The sequence below is a fragment of the Delphinapterus leucas genome, chromosome 16 (assembly GCF_059928025.1).
Source record: "Delphinapterus leucas isolate spDelLeu-1000000601 "Yukka" chromosome 16, BTC_Dleu_Yukka2, whole genome shotgun sequence".
In the NCBI taxonomy this organism is placed as follows: domain Eukaryota; kingdom Metazoa; phylum Chordata; class Mammalia; order Artiodactyla; family Monodontidae; genus Delphinapterus; species Delphinapterus leucas.
In genome coordinates this window covers 48,015,153-48,037,448 of record NC_143144.1, presented here as the reverse complement: position 1 = coordinate 48,037,448, position 22,296 = coordinate 48,015,153, and the positions used below count along the sequence as shown (strand labels likewise).

The following is a 22,296-nucleotide window of genomic DNA, read 5'->3' as shown; positions in this document are numbered from 1 at the left end:
TTACCATATACCAAGAGCTATGGAGCTGTAGATAAACATGTATTATCTAGAGCAACAGCAGTTTATTCATGGTCTGGTGTGTTTGACTAATAGAATGGCTAACTTTCATGTGGAGGTAAAAACTGTTGTTCAGTCATATCTATTCTAAGTATCTATGTTTGTGTAAAAATGTTTAATTTTGGAGAGGTGGAAATAATGTACATTGAATAAAAGATTGTTAAAAGTTGGTCCAAATTCAAATATATGAGAGTAATTTCAATTTGGGAAGAGGGAATGATATGTACTAAAATTCACAATAAATTAAAATAGAGGAAAGAAGATAGAGGCAAGCTGGAAAGAGTGGAAAGAAATAGGAAGTGTTTTCTGTAGTGAGACTTCAGTTTGTGGAAATTTAGTCTTAGAGTATATTTGTAAATAAGGTGCTTAGTTTCACTGTGTTTCAGTCTCCACTTGGTTATTAAGTTTAGTACCTTTCTCCGATGATGAGAGAAAATGTATTTTAATATAAATAGATTTTCTGAGTTAGATGATACACTTGCTTTAGTAGTAAACTAAAATCAATATATTTTTGCCAAATAGAATTTTCTCTTAACTTTTCATATTTTGTAAAAAATGTAGGATATATTTAGTGTCACTAACTACCTAGTTCTCTACTAAATAATGTTTCGAAGAAACAAGGACTGCTCTTCTCCTGATGTATATAAAATAGCAATATTAACCATTCACCCGGTTCATGGTAAATTTTATAAGGTGTGTAAATGTGCTTACAGGCCAGCGTTTCTACGTGGTTCTTTGGTTTACAACTTCAGCCGCCATGATGATTTCAGCAAGTCATAGGGTATATTCAAAAAAGAAAAGAAGATGGATGAAAATGTGCCATTTTTTCCTACCCTATGTTTTCTGCATTAGTTAACTTGAAAGTTGAGCCCATCTTCCCACACTGGCAAATAATAAGCAGTAAACAAATCTCTTTTGATAAACTAACAACAGTGAACGGAAGGTAATTATCTAGTCCAACTAGCAATGTCTAAACAAAGGCTAAGCATCAGAGTCAGAACACTATAAAAGAGAAGTGATCTAAAATGTAGGTTTTCTTCCCCTTATATCTTACTTCCATATTTTCCTATGGAAAAATTGGACTGTATGGGGGAAACAGAGGAACAGTTCACTCCCACCTTGACTTTGTCTGTCCTAAGACCAAAGTTACTTCACAGTAAAGGTGATTTGAGCAAAGTTGTCTGTCGGCTTCTCTTTTTCAGCAGAACTAAAATAAAATATGATTTCCAAGTGGAACATTAATCGATGTTGTCTCCCTTTATCTTGGTGGTTTAATTGGTCCAAACACTGGCATTAACTACCTGAGGATTTTCTAATTATGCCTGTGGTCAGAAATGTTTACCTGATTTCTGCTCTGACCTTTTCATAGATGTTCTGACCCTTTCTTTAGTAAAACTTCCTTGGTTCATTTCTTTAATGAGGTTGAGAAATCTTGCCTAGTCTGTTTGTTTCGTAAATAACTTTTGTCCGGAGTTTATAGAATGGATTTAGAAATAACACTGAGAAATTCACAGAAGGAAGTTGAATGGCTTCGCGAAGATAAGAATTATAAATTCTAAAGATGAGAATTATAATCCAGGTGTGGTTTATACTTCTCATGTTGTAGTGGCCATCATAAGTATGAGAATTTCATGAGAAGAGGCCAGGACAGTGAGATTTATGGAATTCCCATCCATAGATACCACTGTTAAATTTTCTAAAGTCTGCCATTTAATTGTGTTTCAAGTAATCTGGGAAAATATAGAACATTTTGCAGTTATTGAACAGTTGAAAAGTATTATTTTTATATCACAATATGTGCCAGACATAAAGATACAATTAAGAATAAAGTATAAGCCCCATGAGGACCGAAGTTTTTGCCTTTTGACATCGGTTAATGTCATTCTTTGACACCATACTGTATGCTTTATGTGGGTAGAAGCCATATGTGTTCTTGTTTACCAAATGCTTAGCACCATGCCTGGTACATTTTTATACACATCCACAGGTGAATATCTGTACTATACATGTATACATTTTTTTAATATGGGATCTTACCATGCATAAACTCATCTTTTTACTCATTATGTCATAAATATATACCATGTTAAGATATACATTTCTAAAATATAATTTTAATGGCAAATAGGATTTAACATAATTTACTCATTCTTTATCATTGTTCTTTTGGGCTCTCTCCATTCTTTAATTTGTTGTTATTATAAAAACAATGCTTTGAGAAAGACATCGTAGTTTCATATTACACATGTAACTGGTTTCTAATGACAAATCCTTAGAAATAGAATTGATGGATAAAAGTGTGTTGGGTCACAGACGTAGTGCAGATATTCTACTGAAGAATAAATTGAAGGAGTCACTCATGCCAAACTGAAAATTAAATATAGTTAATTATTTTCCTTTGCACATATTGCTGAAATGAGTGGCCCTGAGGAAAAGAGTATTTTGATTGGGAGCAAGTTCTGATAATTCTCCTCTCCCTGCCTATCCTACAAAGGGTATCTTTGGATAAAAAGAAGGAAGCATAAGGACACGTAGGCTAGATCCCACACATAGAGAGAGATTGGGGAAGGGCTAAATAGCAAAAGAGATACTGTTGGAAGACAGAAGATAAACTGCATTTTGCAGTTTTGCAAAGGTCTGCCTTTGCCTCCACCTAGACCTGTTTCTAAATGTGTCAGGTTTGGGCATATTTGGGAAGAGTTAACATTTTCAGTGGGACGTTCTGTATTTCAGGTCCTTCTATCTCTTAATTCAAGTATCATAAGCATTACCATTAGAATTACTAAGGAGTCAGGGAAAGGTGTGACCACTTCATTGTAGAGCCTGAGCGCCAGGTAGACTCTTTCGTGGCAGTGTGTTCCTCAGGATCTCTTCAGCCTGTACCCATCCACTTTGCTTTAATAAGAAGTTGTCATTGCCTAGCAGTGCATATTTATTGCTCAGAGATTTACCAGGTAGTATTTTCAGACATCAAACTAATTTGCATTTGTGCTTAAGAAAATTCCCAGGTGGTACAATATTTTATATTTTGATGTGACTGAGAAGGTTAGTTACATACGTAAGAACAAATTTGCTTTTTAAAAGTTTTCCACCTATAGGGCTTCCTACACATTCATAGACTGTATTACAGGGTACTTAGAAGGATGCAGCCTCTTAAATAAAACGCAAGCCTTATCTCCACCATCATGCTTATTCCGAGAATAGGCCCACATACTGCTGAAATTATAGAAAGGGTCGAGGATGGCAGAATCTTGTCCAGTGGAATCATCCAACTTGGAAACAGTCTGTGAAAACGATTTGGCAGTTTTAGCCATGCCCCTATCCCCTCATCCCCACCAAAACTGTAAAATCAGTGTTGGCAATAAGAATAGGAAGAGAGAACTTTGATTTGCAATGTGTATGAAAAAGGATACACACTAAATTTTTAATTAATTTTATTAAATATAGTTTTATCATAAGAAAGTTCTACTAGGCACCCAGATATGTTTGTTGATTTGCTTTTTTTCACTTCTTCAAAGCAAAGATGAGCATGTTTAGCATATTTTTCCTCTTAAATCTTCTGTTGAGGATATTTGTTGTTGCTAAAGTAGAAAACTGGGTTCATTTCATGTTTTATTCAATTATACATGTTATTACTAATATTTATAAATATAATGTGTATGTACTCTTCTATAGGTTAGGGATTGCTTTCTAAGTGATACTTTCTTAAATGTAATTATCATTTAAAAAACTAGATGGTTTAGAAAAGTTCTAGGTTCATTGTGTAGAATTCATGGAATACAGGAGAGTTGCTAGAGCACAGAACTTGGTCTTGTTTCAATTTCTAAGAAAAAGAGTCAGACAAATTTAGATTCCTTCATCTCCAGATAAGTAACTGAAATTGGTTCTGGCATATGGGGAAGAATTTTTTACAAGATCGATTTTTAGAAAAGGAAAAGTTGATCGCTAAGAGTCAGAGTAGGTTCACTATGATCATATCATGCAGTCAGACATCACTTTTCTTTTGAATGAGTTACTTTACTGATAGATTACTGGAATGTTGCAGACATTGTGCATCTGGATTTTAGGAATATGTGTATCAGAGTTATCTATGCTCTCCTTATCAGTGGGGGGAGGGTTGTGAGCTGAGTGATAATCTTTTTAGGTAGATCCTTGACTGAAGCATTAACTATAAACAATGTCATTAATTAATGCCAACTTGGTGGAAACTTTAGTCTGGTGTTCAATATATTAATAAATTCACAGAGAGGCTTAATGACTAATAAAATTGAGGATATTAGAAGCTGGGAAGGTTAGTTCCTATCTTGAATAAGGACACAGATCCAGAAATAACTCAACAGAAATAAATGATAGATAGAAGAAAGCTTAAGAAGAAGGTCAGTTATTTAATATTTTCAAATAATAGATGTGAAAGAGGAAATGAATTAACTCTGAAAGTTACCAGAGGAAGACAGAGGACTGACAAATAGAAGTTTCGGGAAAATACATTTTGGTTCAGTGAAAGAAAGAAATTACTAACTTGTGTAGCTGTCTGCAATTGAAATGGGCTATTTCAAGAGGTGCCCAACAACATATATACACTAATATGTATAAAATGGATAACTAATAAGAACCTGCTGTATAAAAAAATAAATAAAATAAAATTCCAAAAAAAAAAAACAAATGAGGTACCCAACAAGGTGTTCCAGTAACAACTGGATGAGCCCAGGGACCACTGGATGAACACTTGGTCAGTATTTATCACTAGGCATTCAGTATCCAATTCCTTAATGGTAATAAGGTAGAAGGGTAGATGATATGATATCTCCAATGTTTAGAGGAACCCTCTGTCATTTGAACTCTCACAGGGCTTGATTGACTTTAAGTTCTTTGACATAGAGACTTGGCAATCATCAGTATGGCTTATAGTTCCTACTATAATATCTTGCACATCACAGGTAGTGAGTAAGCAGTGGATAAATAAATGAATGAATAAATTCTATATTTTCTTCCATAGGAGTCAGGACATCATAAGGCCTTGAGGATACTATGTATACTCCGTGTTTATACAGCATGGTACACACTAGGACGTCGGGTTCTTGCTCTCTTTCTGGGTGGTAGTACACTGAGTTTATTATTTTTGTCTAGATATATCCAAGTTACTTCGTTTAACCTTATTTATTAAAGACAATTTCATAGTCACTGGGAATGTAAAGACATATAATTATGACCTTCCTGGAGACAAGAATTGTGGTTTATTCATCTTTATATCCCAAATGCCTGGTTTACAGCTGGTTCTCAAAAATGTTGAATTGCTCCCTGACTATACATCAGAGTTTGGCTTTAAAAGATGAGTCAGAGTTCTGCAACGAGAAAGGGCATTTTATTTGGAGAAAGCAGTATGAACCAAGAGGTGTGGTATAGTGTCATTTGGATTAGGTAATCCATGTAACCGGACGATAAGGTATGACAGGGATGAGGGAGTAAGAAAAAACTGGTACAGATGTGGTTGTCAGCACAGCTGCGACTGTGGAGGAAGGGTCTTGAGAGCTGTGCTAAAGAATGCATCATAGGACTCCAAGGACCCTGGAAACTTACCTATCTCACAGACATCTCTAGATTTCTCGGCTCTTATACTTTAGGACAATTCTGAACCCTTATGAGCATTTTCCATCACTGGATCGTATTCTTCAAGGAATTGTTGGAGTGGGATGGGGAGATTTACAGGGGAGCATCCATGGGGTACCCAGCATGACCTAGACTTTGAGTATTTGGGTTGGGGGCCCCATAGTACCACATGTTGAGATCACACTTTCATTCTTAGGCACAGAGGCTAGCATTCCAGATTTTTGTGCACACAGTTTATGTCTGGATTATTCTTTCAGAATGTTTAAAGGTCTGAGATAGACATGCTTAGGCAAGAAGTTATGTTAGTGTGTCTGGCTGTTGGAAACTTGACTTTGCAGTGGAGCCTTAATGCTTAGAATGCTTAGAGAGGCTGAGGTGATGGGGTTAGTGACAGGGTCTCTTTTCTGAAGCAGGTGCCACACTTTTGCCCTAAGTGGATTCTTCGTAAAATGTGCTTCCCGGGCTTCCCTGGTGGCGCAGTGGTCGAGAGTCCACCTGCCGGTGCAGGGGACACGGGTTCGTGCCGCGGTCCGGGAAGATCCCACATGCCATGGAGCGGCTGGGCCCGTGAGCCATGGCCGCTGAGCCTGCGCGTCTGGAGCCTGTGCTCCGCAACGGGAGAGGCCACAACGGTGAGAGGCCCGTGTACCGCAAAAAAAAAAAAAAAAAAAAAAAGTGCTTCCCCAAGTGGCTACTTGTACTGCTTATGCAGTTGGTTAATTTTAAATTGATGTCAGCATTTGCTGCTAAGTTGATTCGGAAAGCTCTCTGATTTAACTCTGCATGTGTATTGCTGTCCCCTGGTGATGATGGTGATAATTTTCATTGCAACTTCAGACTTTACAATGTAATTTAAGTAAATTGCTTTTTAAGGGAGAGACGGAGAGAGAAAGTACATGTACATCAGGTGTGGTTATTAGACACGTGGAGTTTCTTCTTGAGGAAGTTGCCTTCAATTGCATGTGTATTTCATATACGATGAGCTTTGCTTCTGGGAGCTAAATAATCATTTTCCAGTCCGCTGCCATTGTGATTTACACCTTCCTTAAAACCTTTCGACGCTTTCTCTTTTACTAATGATAACATTCCTTCCCTAGATTAATAAGGCCCTACAAGGCCTGCTTACATTTTCTCCATTCGTCTCTTAGGACCTCATTGGCCTTGGTTCACTTTTGGAACTTGCAGTGTTTCCTCCCACAGTAGCTTTTTTTTTTTAATAGATCTTTATTGGAGTATAATTGCATTACTGTTGCGCAACAAAGTGAATCAGGCATATGCATACACATGTCCCCATATCCCCTCCCTCTTGAGCCTCCCTCCCACCCTCCCTATCCCACCCCTCTAGGTGGTCACAAAGCACTAAGCTGATCTCCCTGTGCTATGCAGCTGCTTCCCACTAGCTAGCTATTTTACATTTGGTAGTGTATATATGTCCATGCCACTCTCTCACTTCGTCCCAGCTTACCCTTCCCCCTCCCCGTGTCCTCAAGTCCATTCTCTATGTCTGCATCTTTATTCCTGCCCTGCAACTAGATTCATCAGTACCATTTTTTTTTTTTTTTTAGATTCCATATATATGCGTTAGCATACGGTATTTGTTTTTCTCTTTCTGACTTACTTCACTCTGTAATGACAGACTCTAGGTCCATCCACCTCACTACAAATAACTCGATTTTGTTTCTTTTTATGGCTGAGTAATATTCCATTGTATATATGTGCCACATCTTCTCTATCCATTCATCTGTTGATGGACATTTAGGTTGGTTCCATGTCCTGGCTATTGTAAGTAGAGCTGCAGTGAACATTGTGGTGCATGACCCTTATTGAATTATGGTTTTCTCAGGGTATATGCCCAGTAGTGGAATTGCTGGGTCATCTGGTAGCTCTATTTTTAGTTTTGTAAGGAACCTCCATAGTTTTTTCCATTGTTGTATTGATTTACATTCCCACCAACAGTGCAGGAGGGTTCCCTTTTCGACACACCCTTTCCAGCATTTATTGTTTCTAGATTGTTTGATAATGGCCATTCTGACTGGTGTGAGGTGATACCTCATTGTAGTTTTGATTTACATTTCTCTAATAATTAGTGATGTTAAGCATCTTTTCATGTGCCTTTTGGCCCTCTGTATGTCTTCCTTGGTGAAATGTCTATTTAGGTCTTCCACCCACTTTTTAACTGGATTGTTTATTTTTTTGATATTGAGCTCCATGAGCTGTTTGTATATTTTGGAGATTAATCATTTGTCATTTCATTTGCAAATATTTTCTCCCATTCTGAGGGTTGTCTTTTCGTGTTGTTTATGGTTTCCTTTGCTGTGCAAAGGCTTTAAAGTTTAATTAAGTCCCATTTGTTTATTTTTGTTTTTATTTCCGTTACTCTAGTAGGTGGGTCAAAAAAGATCTTGCTGTGGTTTATGTCAAACAAATACATTTCCTCTGCCTGAAAAGGAATGTGTTTTCCTTCCTTCTTCCTGTTATTGATTCCAAGCTCATACTGCTCACCACATGACAGACCAATAAATTGAGAGATGAGTTCTTGGGGCAAGGGGTAGTGACTTTATTCGGAAAGCCAGCAGACCAAGAAGATGGTGGACTAGTGTCCCAAAGAACCATCTTGCCCAGGGTTTGAATGCTAGTTTCTTTTCTAGAACAAAGAGGAGGAGGTGAGGAGGTAAAGTGAAAAAGGTGATAAGTTGTTGCAAATATTTCCTGGCTCTGACCAGACCCCAGAGGGGATGTGTTAATTTCTTCCTTCCTGCAGCCATTCACAGGTGGGCCTGGTCAGATGTTTCCTGTGAGGTAAACAAAGGTATTTTAGCTTAACTCTCAGGCTTGGGAGGCAGGGTTCCCAGAGATGGGTCATCATATAAACTTTAAGCTATAGGCAACATCCCTTTAGTGATAAAACTTGTAGCAGAAGCAATAGAATACTTGTAGCAAAAGCAGTAGAATACAAAGTTTAAATTAAAAGAAACAGATCCAGTATGGAGTCAGATTTGTTCTTCCCCATCATACCTCTAGTTACACCCCCAGCTGTCCTATAGATTTCAACATAGTTGACATTACCTGGAAGAATTCTATTCTGAGCCCTTGCCTACATGAAATCCTGTTATAAGCTCATCTATCACTGATACAATTGTACTTGTCAATTAGAATTTTACATTAATTTTAATATGATTTGGTTAATGTCTTGGGTTTCCACTAAAATTTAGAAAACCTGTCAATCTTGTTCAGAATGGGTCTCGGTGTAATACTATGCTTTCCAGAGAAGAGGTGCTCAATTATTATTTTATAAATGAATGAATGATATTATATTTAAATATTCGTGGAATATCATTTTCCTGGTAAGGAAGAAATGATCAATAGTTTGTCTCATCCTGGGTAAATTTTTCATTGTTCATGCTGTACCAAACTGACTCTATTCCTTCTAGCAATTTAAGAACTACGTATTAGACTATTTATTAGACCTTTAAGGTTTTAGGAAGTCAGGTGACAAGGGTGAAAATGGTGAAGCTTGGAGCCAGATAAACCTGATTTCAAATCCTTGCTCTGCAACTTTGCTTACCAGATTTTGTGACCTCTGCAATGTATCTTAACTTCTCTGAGCCTATTTTCACACAGAATAAAATGAAGCTAAAACCTTTGCTTCAGAAATTTAATGATGTCTATAAAAATTTAAGCTGTCCCTAATTTTAACCAAGAAATATCAATTATAAATATTATATTCACACAAGTACACAGATATTCTCTGAGTCATTATTAGTAAAAGTAAAAAACTAGACACTAATATTGAGAAAGGTAGTATAAATTATATTAATGTCTATCCTGTGGAACATTATATAGCTATGAAAGAGAATGCAAATGAATTAGAAGTGGGAAATTAGATATGGGAAAATGAGTTTGATATGGGGAATGTGAATAAATTAGATATGAGGAGATGTCCAGGATATAGTGTGAAATGAAATGTTTCAGAAGAGTATAAAAAAATGCACACAAAGACACATGCATAGAAGATTTCTGGGAGATATCCAAAGAACTGGTAATAGTGATTACCTTTGGGAATTTTGATGAGAGCTCCAGCTTATTTGTGAATAGGGGTAGTATTTACTTTTCACTTCATAGTTTTCTTTACTGTTTTTATTTTTATGAAAAACTTATATTGCTGATATAATTTTTTAAAACATCTTAAGATATAATATTGACCTTTTAGGTTCTTATGAGAATTAATAAAATCATGTGAGAAAAGTGTCTGGTTCATGCTAAAGATTTAAATAGTCTCTTTAAAGGAGAAAGCCCTTCTGAAATGTACTCATGGAGGGCTTCCCAGTTTGGAAGAGTTTCACCAGAGTTTCAGCTGCCCTGAGTAGCCTCGTTACCATTAGCTGTGAAGCCTGGAATTTACCTATGCAGGTCCTGGCCATCTGGGTAAGGTCTGCCTTAGCTCTGCCTTAGCCCTTCTTCTTGGGAGTGAAAAGGGAGAAGGAGTCCTTTATTCGTTCCAGGAGGTAAAAAGTCTCTAGGCTGGGTCTGCTGCATCCTGATTACAGCAAACATATTTTGTGCTAAAAATTGCTGAAGTTAATTTTCAGAGAACAATCCCCAGTTGCTTTCTTATTAAAGTTGTATAATTTCCTAATGAAAAAAAAATAACAGAAACATTAGTGGCAAAAGGCAAGGTAACATGTGCTGGAACCAAATACTTAGAGCATTGAAACAGATCAAGTCAAAGAAGTGCCCACCTTTGGGACTCATGAATGTTCAGTATTTATTGCCATGTCAGAGTGAGTTGTTAAACTGTGTGTCTGTGTTTCTTATCTGTCCCTGCGGAAGCCTAACTTCTAGTCTCTTCGAAGCATATTTCTTCCCCACCACAAACACATGGTCATTCCTTTGCTACTTGAACCTGGATTTCTTTCAGTTGTATTCAGTGGTGTATGGAAACTGCCTTTCATTGGAACCATCCATTTTTGTTAAGCTCTGCCCTTGAACATGAGCTGACCATACATGTGCGCACACACACGCGCGCGCACACACACACACACACAAACTGAAAAGCCTCATCTTGAACTGGACCTTCTAATGAGCTCAGATCATTCTGGAGCTATTTGGTGAGGTTTAAGATTTTCTTTTTCTCTACAGGTTTTTGGATTTGATGTTTCCTGGGGAATTAGTAACTGATCCGATTGCCCTTAACTGGCTCTCAAGCTGAGTTTTACATCACAGTATAAATATATATTTTCCTTGTCATATAATAGCATTTATTAGAGAATCTGACAAAACCCCAGGTAAAAACACTGCATTTTATCCTGGTTAACAGCCTGAGGTTTTATGGGTTTTTTTGGCAAGGTCACAGTCTACCAGTCTCATTTTTACTGCCTCTATTCTTGAAAACAGTAAACACTCATACCTTTATAGTTCTACATGATTCCACAGACTGATGCATTGTCAAGTGATTTTGACTGACTGCTTCTCACTTGGTAAACTAAAGGTAATAAAAGAGGTTCACAGTGGAGACTTATGCAGGGAGGGGAGCAATTTCTGAGGGTATGTGTGTGTACAAACTAAATCTGTGAGCTCCAGCAGAGCTGTATCCAGGACTCTAAAAGTAGAACAGACTGATTTATCTGTGACAATGTACTTAAGCCGAACCTCTGTGCTGGTTTGTTGGCAAAACCTAACATATGGCCTTTTAATGACAGACACATTAATAATTGCAGGTATGAGTAATGTAGCAGGATTGGTTGTGCTGTTTTTAATTTTGATAAGGAGTTGGAGTTGGTTACTCAAGAAACAGCTGTTTACCAGGTATGGCATGCTCCTGTTTGAAATATAGATACTTTAACGCAAAAGGGGATGCTAAATGGTATGTACTTAGAAAAAATGTATGGAGTGTGTGTGTTTGTGTGTGTGTATGTTTTATGCTTAATTTTTTCAGGCTCTGTAATATTACAGTAAGCATTTCACACTTCACACCCAGATCATTGTTCTTGCATACCAATTGTCGTGTGAAAATCTATAGAATCAACAGTGACGATATTTATTATCTTATTGTTCTTTGAGAGAAAAGACTGCAGTGAAACAGAATAATAATTCTTGACAAAAGGATCAAACAGATGTGATAGCACAGTTTCTGGAATATAGGGCATTATTCAAGAACTGATTAAAATCAAGTGCAAATTCTTGTCCTGACCTGTACTAAACATGTTTCTTTGCCTGCTAGAGTCCACAGCCCCTTCTAGAGGATCAGCCTCTGCCGTGGTTCCTGGCAGTGGCAGCCCCCTTATCAGGAGACCCATTCTTCACCACAATTAATTGATTGGGGTGAAGCCCTAATCAGAAGTCAGCTAATCTATTCATTGGACAGAGGTCAGTCAGGTTATTTCTGTTAAGGACTTAAACACACAAAGACTTAAGCCAGTCAGTGATGAACCCCAAAATTAGAATGTTATATGCAGAATGGTCTGTGTAGGGGACCACGCTGCACGTAAACAAGACACGTATGCACTAGAAAGTGAAGGGTGAGGTTGGGATGGGAATGCAGTGGAGATTATAGAAGCAGAATTGAGTGAGAGAGCTGGCAGGAGTGACCCTGGTATCTGACATTCTCCTTCAGTTTTTCTGTGACCATGCTTGACATTGTTATGTCCACCTAGTAAACTCCTGTTTACCTAATCTGCCTTGAGTGAGTTTCTGTTTCCTACAACCAAAGAGTCTTGATGAGAACATCCCATTTTACAAATATAATCCTGTGTCCATGACTATAATTTGGAATTTATTTCTACATTCAAATGTGTAATATAAGATCATTCTAAGTAAAACCTCTAAGACAATCAAAAGACTAGAAGGGATTCAGTATTAGGGTGTGATAAAAGTAGTTAGTATTCCAGTATGGGAAATGTATTCCAGATAGAATGTTATTAAAACTTGTAAGTCTAGAGTAAACATGGACGTGTTCACCAAATTCTTGATTATCAGAACCAGATGGCATTCTTTAATACTTGAAAAGGATTATTTTCATTAAAATAAGCAACATCACATTACTAAAGAAGAAGGGGATGAATGCAATTCTTTAACTCAATGTGTATGCTTAAAGTATCAATATAAATGAGGAACTCAGATAATTCATGTGAGCAATAGCCATAATAGGTGACTGAGATAAATGAGGGAAGTTTGAGAAATATTATTATACTATTAAAGGGAGAATGATTTTGCATCCCAATGAAATATCCCCTTGATGTTAGTACCAGATTCTACAAGGTGTACCATTTCTTCCAGTGTTCTCTATGGGTAGCAGTGATAAATTTGCCTCATGACACTCAGATATCTTGTTTCTTTCTTCTTATGAATCATATAAATCTGATTCATCCTCTTCTCAAGAGTCTGGAAAAATAACACCATCCTGAAAGTTTGGGGAAAGGTTTCTTTAAGTTCATCAGAGTCAGAACTGAGATGCATGTTTTCCAAACCCACATGGGTCATTTCAAGTTAGGGGTCTATTTAGTGCCGAATCTGGCCATGGAGCATTTTTGCCCAGCTATGCGACTTGGGACAGCTACTTAACTTCTCAAAGCTGTGGGCTTAGGTCAGTCTGTCTGAATTCATCATTGGTTATCAAATATCCTCCTATCCTTCAAGGTTTTATATGATAGTACAACCCACTTCCCTACTGTGATACCCACCAGACTTTCTCAGAGTAATACCTTCTGTTTCTCTTTAACCGATGAATCCCTTTTCCAGTTTGGGATGATTATTCTTTTCTACCCCAATTGCACTGAAAGGCAGAAGATGTTTGCTTCTTCTTTGTAAGGAAAATTCAACCCTTTCAAAAATATAATGTTAGGGCTTCCCTGGTGGCGCAGTGGTTGAGAGTCCGCCTGCCGATGCAGGGGACACGGGTTCGTGCCCCGGTCCGGGAGGATCCCACATGCCGCGGAGCGGCTGGGCCTGTGAGCCATGGCCGCTAAGCCTGCGCGTCCGGAGCCTGTGCTCCGCAATGGGAGAGGCCACGACAGTGAGAGGCAATTTCCTTCTTGGAGAGCTAATTGAAGAAACTATCAGTAAACAGTTCTCTCTCTCTCTCTCTCTCTCTCTCTCTCTCACACACACACACACACACACACACACACACACTTTCTCTCTCTCTCTCTCTCTCCTGTAAAATGTCGTAGAACAAATATTGCTACTAATACATTCCAACGCAAAAATATAAAAATAAGAAGCAATCTTAGCTTTGTTTCCTGGGTTGAACTTGAACTTTTAGTTTTTCTTACCAAGCATGATTCATCTCTGCTCTATGAATATATAGTTTTAATTTGTCACTTTTACTCTCCACCTTAAGTACAAGGATAGCACAGGAAGATAAAATAATTTTCTTTTAGCAAAAGGGAAGTAAAGCAGTAACAGGCAGCAGAGAGAAAATGTCCTTTTAAATAGTAGTTGATCAATAAAAGTCTACAGCCCTTTTTTTGTCATTTTTTTTCCCTCAATGAGTCTCGGCCAAAAAACATTCAAGTCAGCCAAAAGTTTCATTTCTGAATGGAAAGGAAAAAATTAGAAGCCTATCTCCAAAAAAAAAAAAAAAAAACCCACAGAAAATCAACTTATGTTCTTTGCCAAAATTGATGACCAGATACATTGGACAAACTCTTTTTTCATGTTTCATGGGCTATGAATAGACACATTTTACATAACTAAGAATATATGCCATTCTTAAGTAGCTTGAAAGAAGATCACTAGAATTAATTTTGATTTTGTATTGAATATGACCTGGATCTGGAAATTCAAACCAGTCCTTTCCCTGTGATCTGATGAGTGCGAGCTATGTACTCTTCCTGAGACCGTATTCCATGCAGGAAGCCAGGGTTGTCTCCTATACCAACACAAACTGCTTAATCAAAGAAGCAGAGGCTCCAAACCACCAGCTAAGTTCTGTTTGAAATGACTTTGCCTTTCTCTCACTTACTGGGGAGCTGGAAAGGCAAATATTTTCTTCTTTGTTTCTCAGTTTTAAGACTAGGTGTTACTATTCTATTCCTCTTTGTCCAGAATGGCAAATTTTATCTCACTAAATATTTACAGAGCTCGGTTATGTTAAGTCACTTCTGTGCAGTATGTCCTAAATCAGTTTGCATCTTTCAATATAAAACCAAGTTATATTTTTGGAAAATACTAATAATTGCCATTCTAAATATTATCTCATAAATTACCATCTGCATTTCATAGAAAGTCTTTTAGTTTTCTTCACTTAACTCCCCGGAGATAGATTTCATGAAGCCCCACTGCTGAAGACATTCCTTTGCAAAGTTTCTTTCGAAGTCTTATGATGACTTTAAAATAAAATTCCAGAAGCATAGTTTTCTATTTTCTTCAGAGGATATCAGAAAAATAAAAAATACTTCCTGCTAGAATAAGTGACAAGGAGACATGAAAATGAGGAGATAGATTTTTAAAATAACTATATATCATCAACATGCTGAAAATTGATTAACTTATGTATGTAATCTAGCTCTACAAAAATAGGAAAGCATGTAAAACAAATTAGAAAAATTTCCATCAGAAAGGGTTAAAGCTGAAAAAAAATTACATTTCTAACATCTGGGAGGGAGAGGGCATTTGCATATGTTCATTATTTCCCTAGGTCAGGGGTTCTCAATTTTGAGCACATCAGAATCACCTAGAGGGCTTGTTAAAACACAGATTGCTTGCCCTATTCCCAGAGTTTCTGGTGGCACTTTGGAACAAGAATTTGGATTTCTAACAAGATCCTAGATGGTACTGATATACCTTGAGAACCACTGCTCTACGAATAAGAGCAGTTGGTTCTAAACCCATAGTATCACATTGCATAGCACATTTGACCCATTAGTCTCACATTCTTCATCTGTACAATAAGCATAATTCCTAGCTGGCTACCTCACAGGCATGAAAGGACCAAGTTAATCAATCAATGTGATAACTTTTAAATTCTAGGCAATTATAACCTGTTACACTGATAATTCAAATATCATTAAAGTACTTCCCCCTTATCTGTGGTTTCAGTTACCCATGGTCAACTGCAGTCTGAAAATTATTAAATGGAAAATTCCAGAAAGAAGCAATCTATAAATTTTAATTTTTTTAACATCTTTATTGGAGTGTAATTGCTTTACAAGGTTGTGTTAGTTGCTGCTGTATAACAAAGTGAATCAGCTATACGTATACATGTATCCCCAAATCCCCTCTCTCTTGTGTCTCCCTCTCTATCCCACCCCTCTAGGTGGTCACAAAGCACCAAGCTGATCCCCCTGTGCTATGCGGCTGCTTCCCACTAGCTACCTGTTTTACATTTGGTAGTGTATACATGTCCATTCCACTCTCTAACTTCGTCCCAGCTTACCCTTCCCCCTCCCCATGACCTCAAGTCCATTCTCTACATCTGCGTCTTTATTCCTGTCCTGTCTCTAGGTTCTTCAGAACCTTTTTTATTTTTTCCTGTACGCGGGCCTCTCACTGTTGTGGCCTCTCCCGTTGCGGAGCACAGGCTCCGGACGCGCAGGCACAGCGGCCATGGCTCACGGGCCCAGCCGCTCCGCGGCATGTAGGATCTTCCCGGACCGGGGCACGAACCCGCGTCCCCTGCATCGGCAGGCGGACTCCCAACCACTGCGCCACCAGGGAAGCCCTTTTTTTTTTTTTTTTTTTTTAGATTCCATATATATGTGTTAGTATATGGTATTTGTTTTCTCTTTCGGACTTACTTCACTCTGTATGACAGTCTGCAGGTCCAGCCACCTCACTGCAAATAACTCAATTTCATTTCCTTTCCTGGCTGAGTAATATTCCATAGTATATATGTGCCACATCTTCTTTATGCATTCATCTGTTGGACACTTAGGTTGCTTCCATGTCCTGTCTATCGTAAATAGAGCTGCAATGAACATTGTGGTACACGACTCTTTTTGAATTATGGTTTTCTCAGGGTATATGACCAGTAGTGGGATTGCTGGGTCATCTGGTAGTCCTATTTTTAGTTTCTTTAGGAACCTCCATACTGTTCTCCATAGTGGCTGTATGAATTTACATTCCCACCAACAGTGCAAGAGGGTTCCCTTTTCCCAACACACTCTCCAGCATTTATCGTTTGTAGGTTTTTTTATAATGGCCATTCTGACCGGTGTGAGGTGATACCTCATTGTAGTTTTGATTTGCATTTCTCTAATGATTAGTGTTGAGCATCTTTTCATGTGTTTGTTGGCAATCTGTATATCTTCTTTGGAGAAATGTCTGTTTAGGTCTTCTGACCATTTTTGGATTGGGTTGTTTGTTTTTTTGATATTGAGCTGCATAAGCTACTTGTATGTTTTGGAAATTAATCCTTTGTCAGTTGCTTCGTTTGCAAATATTTTCTCCCATTCTGAGGGTTGTCTTTTCGTCTTGTTTAAGGTTTCCTTTGTTGTGCAAAACCTTTTAAGTTTCATTAGGTCCCATTTGTTTATTTTTGTTTTTATTTCCCTTTCTCTAGGAGGTGGGTCAAAAAGGACCTTGCTGTGATTCATGTCATAGAGTGTTCTGCCTATGTTTTTCTCTAAGAGTTTGATAGTATCTGGCCTTACATTTAGGTCTTTAATCCATTTTGAGTGTATTTTTGTGTATGGTGTAAAAGAGTGTTCTAATTTGATTCTTTTACATGTAGCTGTCCATTTTTCCCAGCACCGCTTATTAAATTGGCTGTCTTTTCTCCATTGTATATTCTTGCCTAATTTATCAAAAATAAGGTGACCATAGGTTCATGGGTTTATCTGTGGGCTTTCTATCCTTTTCCATTGATCTATATTTCTGTTTTTGTGCCAGTACCATACTGTCTTGATTACTGTAGCTTTGTAGTATAGTCTGAAGTCCAGGAGCCTGATTCCTCTAGCTCTGTTTTTCTTTCTAAAGGTTGCTTTAGCTATTCAGGATCTTTTGTGTTTCCATACAAATTGTGAAATTTTTTGTTTTAATTCTGTGAAAAAATGCCATTGCTAGTTTGATCGGGATTGCACTGAATCTGTAGATTGCTTTGGGTAGTATAGTCATTTTCACAATGTTGATTCTTCCAATCTAAGAACATGGTATATCTCTCCATCTGTTCGTATCATCTTTAATTTCTTTCATCAGTATTTTATAGTTTTCTGCATACAAGTCTATTGTCTCCTTAGGTAGGTTTATTCCTAGGTATTTTATTCTTTTTGTTGCAGTGGTAAATGGGAGTGTTTACTTAACTTCTTTTTCAGATTTTTAATCATTAGTGTATAGGAATGCAAGAGATTTCTGTGCATTAATTTTGTATCCTGCTACTTTACCAAATTCATTGATTGGCTGTAATAGTTTTCTGATAGCATCTTTAGGATTCTCTATGTATAGTATCATGTCATCTGCAAACAGTGACAGTTTTCCTTCTTCTTTTCCAATTTGGATTCCTTTTATTTCTTTTTCTTCTCTGATTGCTGTGGCTAAAAATTCCAAAACTATGTTGAATAATAGTGGTGAGAGTGGGCAACCTTGTCTTGTTCCTGATCTTAGTGGAAATGGTTTCAGTTTTTCACCATTGAGGATGATGTTGGCTGTGGGTTTGCCATATATGGCCTTTATTATGTTGAGGTAAGTTCCCTCTGTGCCTACTTTCTGGAGGGTTTTTATCATAAATTGGTGTTGAGTTTTGTCTAAACCTTTTTCTGCATCTATTGAGATTATCATATAGTTTTTCTCCTTCATTTGTTAATATGGTGTATCCTATTAATTGATTTGTGCATATTGAAGAATCCTTGCCTTCCTAGGATAAATCCCACTTGATCATGGTGTATGATCCCTTTAATGTGCTGTTGGATTCTGCTTGCTAGTATTTTGCTTTGGATTTTTGCATGTATCTTCATCAGTGATATTGGCCTGTAGTTTTCTTTTTCGTGACATCTTTGTCTGGTTTTGATATCAGGGTGATGGTTGCCTTGTAGAATGAGTTTGGGGGTGTTTCTTCCTCTGCTATATTTTGGAAGAGTTTGAGAAGGATAGGTGTTAGCTCTTCTCTAAATGTTTGATAGAATTCACCTGTGAAGCCATCTAGTTCTGGGCTTTTGTTTGTTGGAAGATTTTTAATCACAGTTTCCATTTCAGCGCTTGTGATTGGTCTGTTTATATTTTCTGTCTTCCTGGTTCAATCTCGGAAGGTTGTGCTTTCTAAGAATGTGTCCATTTCTTCTAGGCTGTCCATTTTATTGGCATATAGTTGCTTGTAGTAATCTCTCATGATTCTTTATATTTCTGCAGTGTCAGTTGTTACTTCCCCTTTTTCATTTCTAATTCTATTGATCTGAGTTTTCTCCCTTTTTTGTTGATGAGTGTGGCTAATGGTTTATACATTTTGTTTATCTTCTCAAGGAACCAGCTTTTAGTTCTATTGATCTTTGCTATTGTTTCTTTCATTTCTTTTTCATTTATTTCTGATCTGATCTTTATGACTTCTTTCCTTCTGCTAGCTTTGGGGAATTTTGTTCTTCTTTCTCTAATTGCTTTAGGTGTAAGATTATGTTGTTTATTTGAGATGTTTCTTGTTTCTTGAGGTAGGACTGTATTGCCATAAACTTCCCTCTTAGAACTGCTTTTTGGTGCATCCCGTAGGTTTTGGGTCATCGTGTTTTCATTGTCATTTGTTTCTAGGTATTTTTTGATTTCCTCTTTGATTTCTCCAGTGATCTGTTGGTTATTTAGTAGTGTATTATTTAGTCTCCATGTATTTATATTTTTTACAGATTTTTTCCTGTAATTGATATCTAGTCTCATAGCATTGTGGTCAGAAAAGATACTTGATATGATTTCAGTTTTCTTAAATTTACCAAGGCTTGACTTGTGACCCAAGATATGGTCTATCCGTGAGAATGTTCCTTGATCACTTGAGAAGAAAGTGTATTCTGTTGTTTTGGGGGGGAATATCCTATAAATATCAATTAAATCTATCTTATTTAATGTATCATTTAAAGCTTGTGTTTCCTTATTTATTTTCATTTTGGATGATCTGTCCACTGGTGAAAGTGGGGTGGTAAAGTTCCCTACTATGATTGTGTTACTGTCGATTTCCCCTTTTATGGCTGTTAGCCTTAGCCTTATGTATTGAGGTGCTCCTTTGTTGGGTGCATAAATATTTACAATTTTTATACCTTCTTCTTGGATTGATCCCTTGATTCTTATGTCCTTCCTCGTCCCTTATAAAAGTCTATTTTGTCTGATATGAGAATTGCTTCTCCAGCTTTCTTTTGATTTCCATTTGCATGGAATATTTTTTTCCATCCCCTCACTTTAAGTCTGCATGTGTACCTACGTATGAAGTGTGTCTCTTGTAGACAGCATATTTATGGGTCTTGTTTTTGTATCCATTCAGCCAGCCTGTGTCTTTTTGTTGGAGCATTTAATCCATTTACATTTAAGCTAGTTATCGATATGTATGTTCCTATTACCATTTTCTCAATTGTCCTGGGTTTGTTATTGTAGGTCTTTTCCTTGTCTTGTGTTTCCTACCTAGAGAAGTTCCTTTAGCATTTGTTGTAAAGCGGTTTGGTGGATCTGAATTCTGTTAGCTTTTGCTTGTCTGTAAATGTTTTAATTTCTCTGTTGAATCTGAATGAGATCCTTGCTGGGTAGATTAATCTTGGGTGTAGGTTTTTCCCTTTCATCACTTTAAATATGTCCTGCCACTCCCTTCTGGCTTGCAGAGTTTCTGCTGATCAGCTGTTAACCTTATGGAGATTCCCTTGTATGTTATTTGTTGCTTTTCCCTTGCTGCTTTTAATGTTTTTTCTTTGTATTTAATTTTTTATATTTGATTAATATGTGTCTTGGCTGCTTCTGTTGGGTTTATCTTGTATGGGCCTCTCTGCACTTCCTGGGCTTGATTGACTATTTCCTTCCTCATATTAGGGAAATTTTCAATTATAACCCCTTCAAATATTTTCTCAGTCCCTTTCTTTTTCTCTTCTTCTTCTGGGACCCCTATAATTTGAATATTGGTGCATTTAATGTTTTCCCAGAGGTCTCTGAGACTGTCCTCAATTCTTTTCATTCTTTTTTCTTTATTCTGCTCTGCGGTCGTTATTTCCACTATTTTATCTTCCAGGTCACTTATCTGTTCTTCTGCCTCAGTTATTCTGCTATTGATTCCTTCTAGAGAATTTTTAATTTCATTTATTGTGTTGTTCATCACTGTTTGTTTGCTCTTTAGTTCTTCTAGGTTCTTGTTAAACGTTTCTTGTATTTTCTCCATTCTATTTCCAAGATTTTGGATCATCTTTACCATCATTACTGTGAATTCCTTTTCAGGTAGACTGCCCATTTCCTCTTCATTTGTTAGGTCTGGTGGGTTTTTACCTTGCTCCTTCATTTGCTGTGTGTTTCTCTGTCTTCTCATTTTGCTTAGCTTACTGTGTTTGGGGTCTCCTTTTTGCAGGATGCAGGTTCGTACTTCCCATTGTTTTTGGTGTCTGCCCGCTGTGTGTAAGGTTGATTCAGTGGGTTGTGTAGGCATCCTGGTGGAGGGGACTTGTGCCTGTGTTCTGGTGAATGAGGCTGGATCTTGTCTTTTTGGTGGGCAGGACCACGTCTGCTGGTGTGTTTTGGGGTGTCTGTGAACTTATTACGATTTTAGGCAGCCTCTCTGCTAATGGGTGGGGTTATGTTCCTGTCTTGCTAGTTGTTTGACATACGGTGTCCAGCACTGTAGCTTGGTGGTCTTTGAGTGGAGCTGGGTCTTTGCATTGAGATGGAGGTCTCTGGGAGAGCTTTCACCATTTGCTGTTACGTGCGGCCCAGAGGTCTCTACTGGACCAGTGTCCTGAACTCGGCTCTCCCACCTCAGTGGCTCAGGCCTGACACCTGGCCAGAACACCAGGACCCTGTTAGCCACACAGCTGGTTGGCAGGAGGAGACTTGGTAAAAGGCAGATTCTGGGGAATTCTCTGGCAATCCAGTGGTTAAGAGTCCGCACTCCCACTGCAGGGGGCATGAGTTCGACCCCTGGTTGGGGAACTGTGACAGGTACCCGACACTTGAGAGAGCAGAAGGGTTTAAAGTCAGAAGAACTGGATGAAGTGATACCTCAGTCACTTGATGGTTGTGAGCCGAAATCTCTCTGAGCCTGTTTCTCACCTCTACTCAACCCCAGGGCTGTTCAATGTTGTCGGGGCTCCTCCTGTCACTCGGGGCTGGTGCACCTCCTCCCCAGTGTCCGCCCCTCAGCTGACCTGGAAGCAGACGCTATAAATTTTAAATTGCATGCCTAAGTAGCATGCTGAAATCTGGAGCCTACCTGCCGAAGACGTGAGTCATCCCTTTGTCCATGGTAGGCACACTGCACACAGTACTTATCGGTTAGTTAACTTAGTAGCTGTCTAGGTTATCAGATCGATTGTTGAGGTATCTCAGTGCTTGTGTTCATGTAACCCTTATTTTACTTAATAATGACCTCGAAGGGCAAGAGTAGTGATGCTGGCAATTTTGATATTTTCTTACTGTGCCTAATTTATAAATAAAACTTTATCATAAGTGTGTATAGGATAAAACGTAGTATATATGTTTCAGTACTATCCAAGGTTTTAGGCATCCACTGGCGATCTTAGAACATATCCCTCA

General features: G+C 37.9%; 1 protein-coding gene across 2 annotated transcripts in view; it reads left to right on the top strand.

The window, feature by feature from the left end:
- The window catches only part of PRKG1 (protein kinase cGMP-dependent 1), a 1,173,156-nt gene that overhangs the window by 221,556 nt on the left and 929,304 nt on the right, over window positions 1-22,296 (top strand). The window lies entirely within an intron of this gene.